General features: G+C 37.7%; 1 non-coding gene across 1 annotated transcript; it reads right to left on the reverse strand.

Moving 5' to 3' along the window:
• Positions 1 to 5169: 5169 nt before the first annotated feature.
• LOC118927805 (small nucleolar RNA SNORD22) lies at positions 5170 to 5295 on the reverse strand. The gene has a single exon (XR_005030981.2). It is a non-coding gene; the product is annotated as a small nucleolar RNA SNORD22 (small nucleolar RNA).
• Between the last annotated feature and the right edge of the window lie 2400 nt (positions 5296 to 7695).

Consider the following 7695-nt stretch of genomic DNA (forward strand, 5'->3'; position numbering starts at 1 on the left):
GACTCACTGGATTATTAAGGAAAAATCTAATATTTAACTACATTCTTGAGATGAATAAAAAAACTGTGTAAATTAAACTGGCTTAAATGGAAGGTGCACACAATGTGTAGATATCTCCATGCTGAATAAACTTGGAAAATTACTGTAGATCAGTGGTCATTTCTGTTGAGGGAAGTGCTTTTAATTAAGGACGTGTGTGTGTGTGTGTGTGTATATGTGTGTGTGTGTTAACTTGGGTTTACCTGTGTCTAAACTTAATGGTATGGATTTCCTAGGATTGTTTTATTGAGAAATACTATCTCCCTCTGTGCACATAAGTTTATTCATATCTGTCAACCAATTTGTCTCAATTTTCAGTTTAGAAAAATGGTCACCACAGGCATACAACCTCTAAGTAAAATGTGAGCCAGCCTCTCCTCCCAGGGTTGCACATTTGGTTGACACTTCACATACAAATCAGATAGCAGACACTCCCAAAGTGAGGACTGTCACAGAATAGACACATAAGGTCGAACAAGCATTTGACACCTGGGTCATGAGCCCACGCTGTGCATTGGTGAGCAGAGAATCAATCATTACGTTGTAGATGGGAATTTGGATCAAATCATATGGGGGTCAACTAATAGGATGGCACATGGAGAGAGGTCTTAGGAAGATTTTAAGCCAAGGCATTTATAAGTAAGCATGCAATTTGTGTTTTGATTTTAAATAGAACGCTTTCAGCAATGGATTTCAAAGTAGCGCAATGGCAATACAGTGTTTTTGTCACTGTGAAAAATAGTCTTATTTAACAATGAACACAGATTTCTAGGTAAACAATGCTCACTTAAGATAGAGCTAACGAGGCATTTACTGACCATGTGAATATTTAAAGAGCTGGAAGGAAAAGTCTTTTATTCTTGGAATTTAGGTACACAGAGTACTCTGTGATGCTGTTAAGGATCAGTGTCCGAAGTACCTTCCATTATCATCATCTCCTCTCCTGTGTGTGTCCTCAGATGGGTATCATGCATCACAAATTATTGGTGGATAAGCAGAGAGAAACAATGGGACATAATGTTCTACCTTGGAAAATTATATCCAGAATCTGTACACAGAATCTTGGAAAATGATCTCCATTCAAACGTTAAAAGTACTCTGAGTCCTTACAAGAAATGCTCATAATCATTAGGAAACTTGCCAGCTTCTGTGAAGTATGACAGCACATCTACAGAGGGTAAATAATCGTCAGTGGAACTTTAATAATTAGAGGGCTTTATTTTTCAAAGCATCTCTCTGAAATGCTGAGACACCCCTTGAGGGCCACTGTAAGACCTGAACAAAGGTTAGAATCATCTTTATTTAGGCACTGCATACAAGGAAGAAAAAAACTGCTTCATGCACATGCATGAGATGCCACCAAACAAAAGGGTCCTATAAACAAGAGGTGGTAAAAGTGAAGTTTCAAACACACAGTGCCATTCACTCCATAGCCAAGCTCCAGTGTTGAGTTGGCCGCAGTGTTGAGTTTCTTTTCTGAAAAGAAACTTACCGTTAGCAAAAAAGGCTTGAAATGCTAAAAGTCACAATTTTCCCTCAACCAGAGTCACTAAAACAATGCAACTCTTAGTTGCTTACACAGTGTGTTCCCTTTGGGTTGGTGGCGTGAAAATGGACTTGCACAATTTCCCCAGAGAGAAAAATAAAACATGCTCGTGGCTTTAACTATCAGTAGGACTAAAGTGTTTCTTTAGATTTTAAATAATTGTACCTATACACCTAAAGGCCAGATGTGTAACTGTTACTGTTCCTGTCAACCAAAGACAAAAGAGCAAAGATGACTGCTCTGTTGTTTTTATATTTGTCTCTTTTATTTATATTTTTGACAAAACCAATAGACTATCTTTCATTGTTTACAGGATATCATGATGAATGTTCCAATAATTAAGAGTAAAAATGGACGCCATATCTTAATGTTTTGGGGTAGAGCCCACATCTGGGACTGTCAAAGAGTTTTTGTATTGAGGTGTGGTTTACTGATAAGAAATTGGGAAACAACCAATTTATATATATAAATTGAAACTGATTTGTATATATAAATTGATACACAATCATATTTCAAAGCGGTTGAATGGACCAGTGACTATTTGAAAAGCTGTATATATCAACAAGTTTCAATGCTTTATTAAATAAGCTCCCTTAAATAATGTACAGGAGAGCCCTTTAATATTTTTTTTGAAGTGTCATTGATATATAATCTTATATTAGTTTCAAGTATACAACACTGTGGTTCAACAGTTACCCATGTTATTAAATCCTCACCCCCACTAGTGAGGTTACTAGTGACAGAGTGACAGAGGTTACTATCTGTCAACATAGGAAGATGTTACAGAATCATTGGCTCTATTCTCCATGGAGAGCCTTTTATAAAGAGCACTGTTGCCATAAAATTGTGGGTGTGAATCAGATGAAATTAATTTAAATGTCAACATATCTTCCAATAATGATAGATAGTAAAGTGATGTGAAGGGTACTGAGACAAATGTTGTTTGTAATGAAATAATCATAGGGGATGTTATGTTAGGTGGAAAACAGTAAGTTGTTTGGTGAAGCCTGGGTTACCAAATACCCTCATACACATATTTATGTAATTTTCTCACAAAAATCCTTTGGAGTATATAATTTATGTTTTGTAGATTATAGATTATGAGTTTCTCAAAACCCGTAGCATCTCTTGCAGAATCAACAAAAGGAAGCAAGATGTGCTGAATGGTAGGAAAGACATCAGGTGTTTGGATAGCAACACAGATTCTAGGAAGAGAATAGTTCTTTACAGATGCCTTAGTGATAAATAATAGAAGTAGCCTGCACATAGTTCAAGGCTCTTAACATCTGTATATGCATGTACTTACTCATTTCTGTTTATCAGGTCTGGTCTGTGGCAGGCACTGATTTTGTGCTTTAATATGTGAAGGTGATCCAACATCCTAGAGCTACAGGCTCATTCCAGGCACATTATCCTCCTGACGGTCCCTTGCACCTGCCAAGCCTTAATGTCTGCCATGCTGTGTCCTCTGCCTGAGACACCGTTTCACCAGATATCCATAGAGCTTACTGTAGAATTAATTATTCCATGTCCCTCTTCACTTCCCTGACCACCAGTATAACCAAAAGCCCTACTCATCCCCTTATCTTGCTTGAATTTTCTTTTATAGTCTACTAATCACCTCATAACCCCCAATTACTTATGTGTCAAAAGGCTACTTATTTGACTCAAAAAATACCACACTTATTGCTACTGAGTTAACTAGCAGTGTCTGACTCACAATGGCAGCTCTCTAAATATGTTTTAATAAATCAGTGAATTGCATGGCTATTTCTGAATGTTCATGCTGATGATGAACATTAAGAAGCCATTTAAAATTCTCCACTTAAGGGAAAGTTTTTTTTTTCTTTTTCCAAGAGAGTAGATTGACTGCCACATGGAGTTTAGGGAAGGTACACTGGGCGCTTTCACATATTTAGGAAAACAGACTCTTCAGTAGTCAGAAATTGCCTTGCTTACTAGTTTTAGCTGAAGAGTTAATAATCTCTGTATTTTTTGTATCCCTATTTTTCTCCAGATTACAAATGATGTGAAACAATAAGAGTTTTGTTATTTTAGACCATTGACAAAACTACCTCCTTCTTAAAATAGGAAAGAGGTGGAATGGACCAGGTACTATTTGAAAAGCTCAGCAGTGCTATCCATGCACAAAAGTGTGGTGACAGTTTCCTGTTGCCCATCTATAAAGCGAGGAGGAGAATAACCTGATCTACCCCAACAAGGTATTTTGTGAATCATAAACTTGTGAAACAGTTCATTTTAATGAAGCCGTTTTTGGCATAGTCTTGTCAAAATACCCTGGTTAATTATATAAATTCACCTTTTGGCTTTTTTCAGTCACTGAGTTAATGTGAGCAACAGACATCCATTTGTTTTATTTTTCTATTGTTTGAAACTTACTCTTTAAAGTAACAAGTATTACACTGTTTTAAGTCTATTTTAGCCTGATCGCTGGGATATGGGGATCCCCTTCACTGTGGACAGTTATCAATGTGCTAACAGCTTTCTGCCTTTAAGAGAGCGTCCACTTTCCCCTCGCCCTCTACCCTACACTCCCTGGTCAGCCTGTGCACTGGGGAGTCTTTACTTTGAAAATTATTTGCTGCCACAGCCCCTGAGACTGCTTATCTTTCTTGATAATTCCCTTTATCAAATGAGGGAAGTAACCCATCAGAGATTGGAATCTCTTCTCTCTCTGTAGTCTTCTTCCAATCACAAAGGTAATTCAAAGTTGACCCCCAGGAAGACAAAACTGACAATCCTGTCTTTGTTTTCCCATTGCCTATATCTTAGCACATCTATCATTCAGTATATCTGTGTTGGAAGAATGATTTAATGAATGAAATAAATAAAAGGGACCCATCCTGTAGCTTTAATGTTGCTGACTTACTGGATTTTACAGTGTGGTTTGATACACGTGTTTAGCAGAAAACTCTAAGGGGAAAATGGGGGCTGTAACATCTTACTAAATAACGGAGAAGCTTATCGAACACAAAGCATCATGGCAACTTTATATTATACTATGGGGAGCATTTAACTGAATAGGTTGTATGTTAGTTTTGCCCATGACAACTATAATACTTGAAAATAGATTATTATTATGTTTCAAACCTTGTCAATACAGAAATATATTTTTGAATAGATTTCTTTTTGGATGACAGATACTTTCCACCCCTTTCCAATTTACTCTGCAGAAAATATTAAGCCATCCTCATTAACATTTAGTTTTTCCTCTTTTGGGGAAAATAACATAAATTGGGAAAGCCATCTAATTTAACTGCAGAAAGAGTTTAGTGGGATAGGAGTCCAAAAAGAAGAACATAGTTAGAGAACCAATTCAAAGTCTTACAAAGTAGAAAAGGTTTTTTTTTGAAGGTTAAATAAAACTTTATTTAGAAAGTCTAAAATGATTGTATGGTAATTTGAACAACTAGGCTGTATAAGAAATTACTTGAAAATTCTGTTTTGCTATCCATGAAGGGTTAGATTCCATTATAAGTTCTTCAAACCTGGAAAAAAATTAAAAACCTGATTTTTTGACAAGTGGTTTATCCCCCCCTTTCCCAGATTCAACAATCCTTCTGATCCCTCAGACAGTTCCTTCTGGAACAAACTTTCCTCCTCTCCTCCAGGCAGTCCCCATGGGTTCATCTTTACTGGCTCTGGGACTAGAACAGGAGGCAAGATGTGTGAATTTTTCTTCACTGGGATTTGCTTGTTTTTACAGTGTTAATTTTAAGAACATCACATAATGGTTAAGAGCATGAAGGCTCGATAGGCTTCTGTGCATATCCCAAATTAGGATCCTGACTGCTGTAAACAAGAGACAGGAATTCGAGCATGTTTCTCAAACTTCTTCACCTGTCATGGGGTTTACATCCAAATGACTTATTCCAAGAAATAATTCTTTGGGTATTCAGAATATGATCTGCATAGAATACACATTCAAGAGCAAATGTTAGTAGTGCTATTAATAAAAGAATTATCCATTAGAGTAGAAATCCGTACCCTTTGGGTGGAGAAGAGGTATATATTTCTAACAAAACAATGATTGATTGTTACGCTATGACCAAGGGTCATGGCAGGAACACATGAAACATGGAATGTGCACTAATGGTGACTTTCATTTGTAGGATGGGGATGCTTTTAAAATGTTATTCAGGAAGTGAAAATATCAAATGAGTAAGGACCCACTGTAGTAACTTTTTGTACCCACAAACTTAGTGCAGTTGTGGTAAGGGTTTTTGACAGCACCTCATATCATTTTCCCATCCCATTGGCCCAAATCTTTATTTCGTCAGCCCTGGATTATAAATATTTCCTTTAAAATAGTCTCCTGTCTCTAGACTCTGACCATCAAATCTATTATGCTCATCAATTCGCAAATAAATCTTCAGAAAGCACTGTTTTAAGAGTGTTGCTCTAGGGCTCCAAAGGCTTCATTAATTTCTCAACTGCCTATATACCAAAGCTCAAGTTTTTTAAGTTTCACCGAAAAGCCCTGCATTAGCCCCAATCTCCATTTTTAGTTTCTGCCTTTATTTACTATCCTGTAAAACGAAGTCACCGCTAATATGAATTCTCTAGATAGCTCATCATTCCATTCCATCACATATCATATACACACCGCCTTATATAACTAGTCATTTAGATTGTGTCCCATATACTCCTTGAGTTGGATAATATATGTAGTATTTGAATTTCATGAAATACCTAATAGAATGCTTTGCATAAAACATGTGCTCAGTCAGTGTTTTTAAGACAATGGCAAAACCTATTCTCAACTTCAGGTCTGAAGGTCCCTGAACCAGAGATTATAGGCAGGTTAGACAAAAATAAGTCATCTCACACCCTTCTCTTTCTCATCTTCACTGCCCATAGTAAGCATTTTTCTTCTTCTTTTAGTGTATTTTTTTTAATTGAAGTATCGTTGATATACAACCTTTTACTGATTTCGAGTATACAACACAGTGATTCAACAGTCACACACATTAAATCCTCACCCCCGCCTAGTGCAGTTACTGTCAACACAGGAAGATGTTGCAGAGTCATGGGCTGTATTCTCCATGCTGTACTACCATCCCCGTGACCAACCTGTATTATGACTGAGAATTTTTGTGTCCCTTTATCTCCCCATAGTACCCACCCTCTTCCCCAGCCCCTCCCCCACCAGGATAACCACCAGTCACTTTTCAGTGTATGAGTCTGCTGCTGTTTTGTTCATTTTGTTTTGTGTTTTAGATTACACATATAAGTGAAATCATATGGTATTGGTCTTTCTCTGCCTGGCTTATTTCACTCGGCATAACTCTCTAGGTCCTTCCATGTTGTCACAAATGGCATTTTTCTTAAATATACTTTAACGACTATTTTATTTTCTTATTTTTCTCACCTCCTTGGCCTTCGCAAAGTTCCCATCCTCCTTCATCTGGAGTCTTCTCATTGGTGTACCTTTTTCCCAATCAGTCTACTGCATTCCATCTTGCTCACTGCTTCCAGACTGACGGTGCCCATGCTCTGCCCTGAACATTCTGCAAGGGTTTCTCACCACATGGGGGCACAGAACCCAAACTCTCTCACAGGATACTCAAAGCTCACAGGTTCTTAACTTTATCCACCTTTACCCATATTTTACATTCTATCTTTCCTCTGGGTGGAACTCTATTACTTGCAGTGTTGTAATACTATATTATTTCATGAGTTCTTGTCTTTGCCCCTCATGGCAGTCAGATCCCAGGGGAACCCCAATAATTCCCAACCTCTGGCAGCCACATATCTGCATAATCCCTGTCTCTGGATTGTGGGTGGTTATTTGCTTCCAGTCAATAGAATATTGCAAAGGTGGTGGACATCACTCCTGTGACAAGGTTACATTTCACAGTAAAAGTAAAAAGATTTTGCAGATGTAGTTAAGGTCTCATATCAGTTTGAGTTAATAAAAAGGGAGTTTATGTCAAGTGGGCCTGACATAAGGCTAAAAGTCCTTAAAAGGGAGAGATTCCCTTGCTGGCCTTGTAGAGGCAAACATGATGTTTGAAATGCCCGTGGAGAGAGCCGTGAGGAAGGGGAGCTGGGTTTTGCTTCTCGGACCCAATAGCATCTTCCAGCAA

This window comes from Manis pentadactyla, chromosome 16 (assembly GCF_030020395.1).
Source record: "Manis pentadactyla isolate mManPen7 chromosome 16, mManPen7.hap1, whole genome shotgun sequence".
Classification (NCBI taxonomy): domain Eukaryota; kingdom Metazoa; phylum Chordata; class Mammalia; order Pholidota; family Manidae; genus Manis; species Manis pentadactyla.